This window comes from Amblyomma maculatum, chromosome 3, assembly GCF_055883805.1.
Source record: "Amblyomma maculatum isolate TAMU_Amacu chromosome 3, ASM5588380v1, whole genome shotgun sequence".
In the NCBI taxonomy this organism is placed as follows: domain Eukaryota; kingdom Metazoa; phylum Arthropoda; class Arachnida; order Ixodida; family Ixodidae; genus Amblyomma; species Amblyomma maculatum.
The window spans coordinates 12,804,395-12,813,822 of record NC_139346.1 but is presented as its reverse complement, the minus strand read 5'-3'; positions in this window follow the sequence as shown (position 1 = coordinate 12,813,822).

Below are 9,428 nucleotides of genomic sequence, written 5' to 3'. Positions count from 1 at the left end.
GAATGTAAGATCTATGACGCAAGGTAAACTGGATGTCGTCAAGCGAGAAATGGACAGATTGAAGATTGATATCTTGGGTATCAGCGAGCTCAAGTGGACCGGAATGGGAGAATTTAACTCCGGCGACCACTATGTCTTTTATTGTGGGCACGAATCCAAGAGAAGGAATGGGGTCGCTCTCATAGTAAACAGAAGAATGGGCAAAGCAGTGCTAGGGTACAACCCCAAAAACGGCCGAATGATTTCACTTCGGATCCAAGGTCACCCTTTTAACATAACAGATATCCAAGTCTATGCACCGACCACTACTGCTGAAGAAGCTGACGTTGAGACATTTTATGCGGACCTACAATGCCTTTTAGACCGCACCCCATCATCAGACGTCGTTTTTCTCATAGGAGATTGGAATGCTAAGGTCGGGAGTGAAGAAATATCCGGAATTATAGGCAAGTTCGGTCTTGGCGAGCCAAATGAAGCTGGGCAGAGGCTAGTAGAGTTTTGTCAAGAAAACAACCTGACCATAGCGAATACTCATTTTCAACAGCACTAGAGGCGCCTGTACACATGGACTTCACCGGACGGTCTGTACAGGAATCAGATCGATTATATTCTTTGCCGGCAGAGATGGAGAAGCGCTATACAAGCAGTAAAAACAAAGCCTGGGGCCGATTGTGGCACCGATCATCAGCTTTTTGTTGCCAAAATTAAGCATCGATTGAGAAAAACGCAGAAAACTAGAAGGCCTTTCAGGTATGATCTGAATCAAATTCCATTAGAATATGCTGTGGAAGTGAGGAATCGATTTCAAGAATTAGATCTAGAAGACAGAGAGCCCGAAGAGATGTGGACTGACGTTTGTGATATAATACAAGAAGTTGCTAGTAAGGTAGTTCCAAATCAAAAGAAATGCAAGAAAGCAAACTGGTTATCTGAAAAGGCTTTGCAAATAGCTTAGGAAAGGAGGATGGCAAAAGTTATGGGGGAAATAGAAAGATACAAGGCTCTCAATGCGGATTTTCAGAAAATAGCAAGGAGAGATAAGAATGCCTTCCTGAACATACAGTGCCAAGCAGTTGAGGTCAACAGCCAATTAAGGAACACAAGAGCTCTGTATAAGACAATCAAAGATATCAAAGGAAGCTTCTGTGCTAAGCTGGGCGTGATAAAGGACAAACGAGGCAAGGACCTCACTGAAGCCTCACAGATAAAGAAGAGGTGGCAGGAATACACAGAAGAACTGTACAAGAAGGACCCGAATGCGCAAACCCAACATAAGACGGTTGTGATTACTGATCTCGAGCAGGGCATCCTGAAGAGTGAAGTTGAATGGGCCTTAGCCAGCCTTGCTAAGAACAAAGCTAGCGGAATTGATGGCATTCCAACTGAGTTGCTTCAAACCCTCAACCATGACGCTGTTAACATTCTGCATACATTATGTCAGAAGATTTCGAACACTCTGCAGTGCCACAGGATTGGAGGAGGTCAGTTTACATCCCCCTTCCAAAGAAAGGCAGTGCCAAAGATTGTTCCAACTACCGCACGATCGCGCGTATTTCGCATGCTAGCAAGGTGATGTTGAAAATCCTCCAAGGTAGGCTGCAGCAGTATGTGGATCGAGAGCTTCCGAACGTGCAAGCTGGGTTTCGCAAGGGCAGAGGAACTAGAGACCAAATTGCTAACCTTCGCTGGATCATGGGAAAAGCAAGAGAGTTCCAGAAACCCATCTACTTCTGCTTTATTGATTATGCGAAAGCGTTTGACTGCGTAGATCACAGCAGATTGTGGCAAGCTCTTTAGGAGATGGGAGTTCCAATTCACCTCATCTATCTCCTCAGGAACCTGTATGAAGCGCAAGAGGCCACAGTCAGAACTGGTTTCCGATCGAGAAAGGAGTGAGGCAAGGCTGCATACTGTCGCCCTGCCTATTTAACCTATATGCAGAGTGCATCATGAGGAAGGTCGGTCTGGACGACTCTTCAGCTGGAGTGAAGATGGCTGGAAAACGTATCAACAACCTTAGATATGCGGATGATACCACTTTAATGGCAGAAAGTGAAGTGGAACTCAAGAGACTTCTGATGCGCATACAAGAAGAGATTGAGAAGTTTGGTCTTAAACTGAACATTAAAAAGACAAAGATCATGGCATCTTGCCCTATCAATTCCTGGAGCATCAGTGGAAAAGAAGTGGAAGCTGTGACAGATTTTCTCTTATTGGGCTCCAAGATTACCTCGGAAGGAGACTGCAGCCATGAAATTAGGAGACGCCTGCTTCTGGGAAAGAGAGCAATGGTTAGCCTTGACCGCCTAGTAAAGAGCAGAGACATTAGTCTGCCAACCAAGATCCGTATAACTCATGCTATGGTCTTTCCAGTTGTGATGTATGGATACGAGAGTTGGACTGTGAAAAAGGCTGACCGCCGAAGAATTGACGTGTTTGAATTGTTGTGCTGGCGAAGACTCTTGAGAGTTCCTTGGGCTGCCAGAAGATCAAATCAGTCGATATTGTCGACCATAAACCCTGACTGCTCATTGGAGGGTCAAATTCTAAAGTTAAAGCTCAGCTACTTTGGTCATCTGATGAGAAGAGAGGAGCCGCTGGAGAAAGATTTGATGTTGGGAAAGATTGAGGGTCGCCGAAGAAGGGGTAGGCAGCGAACGCGATGGTTAGATGGCATCCTCGAGGCACTGCAGATGAAGTTATGTGATGTTAGGAAGATAGTGAGAGACCGGAAAGCGTGGCGTGACATGGTCCATAGGGTCACGAAGAGTCGGACACGACTGAACGACTGAACTGAATAGTGAAAGATCATTTATGCTGGAAATATTCGCCGCAGACTGACAAACCATCACTTAACTATGTATCTAAGCATTCAAAAACCGTTAAAACCGGGATTGTTGTATCTTCTTTGTCATCGGCGTTATCTAGATCCTGCACACACAGGATAGATCAGAGCTTCCATGATCAAGCACGGAGGCTTAAAGAGGCAGGTTATCCGGATGAGGTGATCACTCTTGGATGCAATAACTTAATCAAAAGGCTCAAGACCTTACCGTCTACCCAGAAAGATTGTGAAAGGCAGAAGATAGCGGTTATTCCCTATATACACCGATTGTCGCATAACCTTAAGAATGTGGCCCGCAGGTTCGGTGTTCGAGTTGTTTTTTCGGCCGCAAATAAGTTTGGAAAGATTTGTAATATCGTTGATAACAAGACCAGTAACGCTTTAAATCCAAAACAGGTGTGCAGGATAAAACGTGTTCCTTGTTGTCAGGGGGTGGTCTATAAAATTCCCTTTGCATGTGGTCAAGTGTATGTTGGCCAAACGGGACGTTGCATTAATACACGTCTCTGTGAACATAACCGCTCCCTGGTATCTGCCCGTTCCTCGAACTTAACAGACCATTGCCATGAATGCCAATCGTGTTCACCTTTATTCCATTATAGCGACATTTTGTGCAAACACCCGGTGCAGCTGACACGTGAAATCGTTGAAGCCTTTGAGATGAGGAAAAGAACCAGTTTGTGCGTCAGCAAACCTTCGCTGTTTCTGCGCGATAGTGAAGTGGCGTATCTTGACAACCATAGCCACACGTGCTCTTCTATGTATTTGTTGTGTTCCCCTATATATAGTGTTTCCGATGATTAAAAATCAGTTGAGCGTCAGCGCTTGTGGTGTCTGTTTCTATTCTTTCGTCTGTGTGTTTTGCGCTGTTTTATTTTTAAACAAAGATTGAAGGAATCGAGCTAATTATCTGAACGATATATGAAATGTGGAAGAGGTTGGCAATAAACTGATGGGCTTATATAAAGACGTATGAAGCCTGCTCGTCACCATAAATCATTTTTAAGTTTAGAAACCAAGTTTAGAAACCGTAAGCTACAATGTGTGGGGTACATGAGGTACTAGAAAGTGTTTACTGAAAAATTGTCAAAGTATGTCCTACAGATTTAAACCTTATGTGGAGTGGGGCTTTAATGTACAAAATTATTAAGTATCTACCATCATAGATAAGCACAATACTGAGCTTTAGAGAGGCTGGTTTGGCAGTCTAACAGTTAGTGAACTACTTTACTGAAGATCCGACGCCCGAATAAATATTTTTACCTCCTCCCAGTGTCGACTAAGAAGGCCCGACAGCTTTTGTAAAGGAACTGTGATGATTTGTGCTTAGTACACTTTTACAAACGCGTCTTTAGGTGCCTAGAATGCAGCGCTGTCATAGAATATATTCACACAAGATACAATAATCATCACTGCAAAAGACAAAGCTGACTCTTTTAGATTGCGTTCAGGCGAGTTGTGTCACCTACTTACCATTCAAGTGCTCCATAATTGAATTTAATTCACCAGCTCATGGGCACAGCACCCAGAGATAGGAAACTGGAGTAACCTGATGCCTATCTTGTGTACCTCAACTCGGTGTTCTTATCTGTAGCAATTTTTGCATGAAAATAATACAAAATGTTTTTTTGGTGTCCATGTAATCCTGGCTAGATTACAGATAGGTTTAATTTTAAGATTCGAGTAAGCAATGGATGTCTGATGAGAATTTTGCATGAATTGTGATTGCACAGACTGTAGATGCATAGTTTGTAAAATAGATAAAGCATCACAGTTTATTCCTTATAGTCATGCAATACAGCCCCATACTACCTCCAAGCTCTAAACTTCTACAAGGTAAAGAGCACCCTTTCCCTCAAATTATAAGATGTTCTAGTCTTTAGGGGTGTTATTTGTATACACTAGGAGGCTGAGAAGCAAGCCTTGTTGTCTGGTAAAGATGGCATGTGCAATAATTGCAGTGACGCAATCCTTTTCATATCTGGGCACTCAAGAGAATGTTCAGTGTCGTAGGCTCGACTGTTTTTCTGTCGCCCTCTGTGCCGCATGTTGCACACACACGCATCCGCCGGTCCTCCCGCAGCTTTCTGCAGAAGCTCTTTAGCCTTGGAGGCTTCAGTGAAGTAAGTTGATGTGCACGGCAGGCCTTTTCAGCTGCATTGTTAAAAAACACAATCAGAAGAATGAAAACTACTAGCAGTAAATGAAAGAGCACTGTGGTTCATAGAAATTGTATAAAGATAAAATTATGGTGAAGAAAGCCTCTGTAAACAGCGCACAAATAGAATACTTCAGAAGGAAGTTAGCAAGTGAAATTTAAGAAACAAAATGGCGCAATTCCTTTCCAAAAGATATGTCTTGAGAAACGTGTTGAAAACAACACAATAAAAATAACAATCATATGCTGTTCCATAGTCTAGTAAAAAAGGTCAACGACCCTAAAGAAAGGGCAAGTGGCTCTTCTTGTACCATGCTCGAGTTATTAGCCCCGAAAATATGCAGAAGCATATTCTTCTTCAAACAGAATTTCTTTATCTCCTGAAATATCTTCCTAGTGGTACTTTGCAGTCTATAGAGAACAGGATATATATAGTGTAACCAGAAAAGTTTCAAACTCAGAAGCTGGTGCGAAAAAAAATAAAAAAAATAAAGAACTCTCTTGCTACCCATCCTACAAAAGCGGTGCCATTATTCTTTGAAACCTGGCCAGTTAAAACGTATTGGGTGAGATACCATTTACTTTCCTGTCTGCCTTTTTATCAATTTTCTTAGCGCCCTTTTTTTTTATCCCTGTAACTGGGTTGAAAGTACTTCGTCGAAAGGTAGACACAAGCCAGGCGGGCGAGCAGCGTGAGAATACGACACAATCCGTTATTTATACTGAAGGACTCGCCTTCAAAAAACGGGTCCGCGAGCCATGGTCTCGCCCGACGAGTGACAAATCCAGTCTCTTAAAAACACCGGTTTATTCCGGATAAACAAAAAAAGCAAAACAGAGAAACATAAGGCGCTACTGCGCAGAGAACAGGCTGTTCATGCGCGCGACAATAGAACACCAACGGAAAGCGGGAAGAATGTCAGAGCCTTACCGCGGCGAAAGAAAACACACTGCGGAGCGAATAAAACGAGCAATGGGGCCAAAGAGCTAAGAAAGATTGCTCCTCGCGCGACAGCAACTCACAGAAATACGCCTAGGCTGTTCCTGCAGGCACATCTTCGCGTCGGCGATCTTCCTTAAGTCGTCCGTGCACACCCTGCTGGACCATGACGCTCGCCGGCTGCCCCGCACCAATCTCTTTCTCTATGCCGCACCGGCCTCTCCGCCGGGGCAAAAAAAGCCCTGCGCCTCGCTTCTGACGCGCTTATCTACCCTCGTGTGTCGCCGCTAACATCACGCCCCCCAAGATGATCTGCTTGCTCATGCGCACTCGCGCTGCCCGAGCAAACAATACAAATAGAAAGACGCGCGCGCGGTTTAAAACACCTAAAGGGGCTGCGGAGCCCCACACTCTCCCCCCCCCCCCCCTCTCAAGACGGGACACCTCCCGAGATGTCAAAGAACGAAACAGAGAAGGGCACTGGGAGGAGTTCAAAAACAATGCTGGTTCTGACGAGCTGCCCGCTTGAAGGAATCCGCTGGATTGTTGGCACTCATCAGACGATGGTCCAGGTGGTTCACATCTAGTAGACCCGAGTGCCGTTACGTACTTTATGGCCGCTCGTAGTACTTTCTCAAGTCGGCGACGTTGACTGATCCGAGCTCCCGGCCACCCTGCACATGATGAAGCATGTAAGCGAGCCGCGAAAGACGCTTTATTACTACAAAAGGACCAGTCCATCGAGGAGCGAGAGAGGCGGCAAATCCTTTTGTGACATCACTTAGCGGGTGCGAGCGGCGGAGTACTTTATCCCCAACGTCGAACTGCAAAGGGCGCCTGCCCTTGTTGTACTGGCCGCAGTGCTCCAGGCGGGCTAGGTCCAAGTTCTCCCTGGCCTCCTTTAGAGTTCCAGCGAGACGACTGGAGAGATCCTGGGTGAACCTGGAATAACTGGGAGCCTGTAAATCAGTCATGGGTAAGGGAATGTTCAATGGGAAATCGAAGCTCACGTCCAAGAAGAATAGCTGCCGGCGTAAAACCAGTCGACCGGTTTACTGTGGTTCTTGTGGCGAAAGCCATCTCCTGCACTCGCAAATCCCACTCTTTGTGACGTTCCGTGAAAGCCACGAGCATGTTTTTCAGGTTTCTGTTGACCCGCTCTGTGATGTTGGCCTGAAAATGGTAGGGCGTAGTCATTTTGTGCTGCAAGCCAAGAGCTTTGAAGGTGTCAGCAAATATCCTGCCCGCGAAATACGTCGCATTATCAGTGATTAGCTGCGCCGGGAAGCCGAACCGAGTGAATGCGTCTAGGAGTTTATCCCAGACTACCTTTGAGTCCAGTTTACGCAGCGGGTATAATTCAACCCTTTTAGAAAAATTATCAGTGACCACTAGCAATTAGCGATTTCCTTTCACAGATCTAGGATAAGGGCCCATTACGTCGCAGGCAACAATTTCGTACGGGTAACGGCTCTCCGCAGGTTGCAAGAAGCCCGGTGGTTTACCTCCCCTTGCCTTCGCTGTCTGGCATGTAAGACAAGTACGGACGTATGCCACGACATCCTTTCTCATGCGGGGCCAAATTACGATGCGACCCAACTTTTCATATGTTTTCTTGCCATCGCTGCGGCCTGCAAGGCGTGTGTCGTGAAAATACTCTAAAAAGAGCTTGCGGAGGCTCTTTGGTACGACAACACGAAATGGAGACTCACCACCATCTGTTTCGGCAGCGGGTATATATCTCAGGAGAAGTCCATCCTCTGCTTCCAGGTAGCAGTCATAGCTGCCGGTAGGCGCTGTGTTTCCTGCAGGGTTGGCGCTGTCCAGGCTCTTTCGTATTTGGATGCACTGAGGATCGCTTAGCTAAGCTTCGAGCAGCTGTTGACGGTAAACCAGCGTTCCCCAGGCATCAGCGGCTTCTGCGATCACCAGGACTTGCGGTCCTGGCTCGCCATCTGCAGGTAACGGAGCTCGGGACAGGGCGTCGGCTGCCTTGTTGAAGGTGCCTTTCTTGCCCTGTAATTATATTCCTGAAGAGCGAGCGCCCAGCTGGCTAGACGGCCGGCTGGGTTTTGCAGCTTGACAACCAAGACAGTGCCTGGTGATCGGTCTGAATTGTAAACGCAGCCCCATCCAAACACATGTCAAACTTTTTCAGCGCAAATACAATTGCCAAGCACTCTTTCTCTATTACCGCGTAGTTTCGTTCCGGTGATGAGAGAGTGCGACTTGCAAATGCCAAGGGGCAAAGCTTCCCTTCGTGATCCTTAAGCAAAGAAGCACCTATTCCATACTCACTCGCATCAGTGTGCACTGTAAAGGGCCGGTTTAGGTCCGGGAGCCGCAAACGAGCAGTATCGGCGATAGCTGTTGACAGCTCCCGAAACGATTCCTGCTCCGTGTCTGTCCAGGACCAACGGGCGCCTTTCCGGAGAAGCTGATGAAGGGGTCTTGCCAGGTCCGCACAGTTTGGAATAAAGTGGAGGTAGAAACAGACCAAGCCCAAGAATCGCTGCAGGCTCTTGACGTTTGTTGGTGATGGCAGCTGCAATATGGCCTGCAGTTTCTCCTCGTCAGGCCGGACTGTGCCCTGTTCAACAATGAACACAAGCAGGTTGATTCTGCATGAAACCAACTGCACTTTGCGGGGATTAATGGTGATGCCTGCGTCCTTCAATAGTTGCAAAACAGTGGTTAAATGGATCAGATGCTCATCTAGGCTTTCTGAAAACACCACGACGTCGTCCATGTATGCCATTGCATAGTTGAATTTCGCGTCTCCGAGCACTATATCCATCACGCGCTGAAAGGTGGCAGGTGAATTGCATAAACTGAATGCCCGAAAGACAGTCGAACGAACTCGAATAATCCCCGATGGCAAGTGAATGCAGTTTTTTCAATGTCACTCTGGTGAATCGGTACTTGCAGAAAACCCCTGCTACAGTCTAGAGTAGTGAAGAATTTTGCTGATCCAAGCGTATACATAACAGAATTGACTGACGGAAAAGGGTACCAATCTCTGACTGTTACAGCGTTCAACCGCCGATAGTCGACACATAAGCGTGCTGTGCCGTCTTTCTTAGGCGCAAGAACAACGGGAAAAGCCCAAGGGCTCTTTGAGGGTCTTACTGCATCGGTAGCCACCATTTCATTCGGAGCGGCATCAAGGAGTCCTCGCTTGTGGATGCTCAACGGCCTGGGGTTGAAACGGTTCGGGCGGGAGCTGCCGGTGTCAATCCTGTGCGTCAGCTCGTTAGCTTTTCGAGGAGCCTCCGTGAACATGGAAGCGAAGGGCTCAATTGTCGCCTGGATTCTGGATCTTTCCGCTTGTGACCCTGTGAAAGACTGCAGGACAGTGAGAATACCACTTTCTGCCACTCCGACTGAGGGGGGATCCGCGACCAGAAGATTTGAGTGATGCTCTGTTATCTTAGTAATGAACTTGAGTGGTTCTGAATTAATGCCGTATCGGTAGCTGCCTGAAT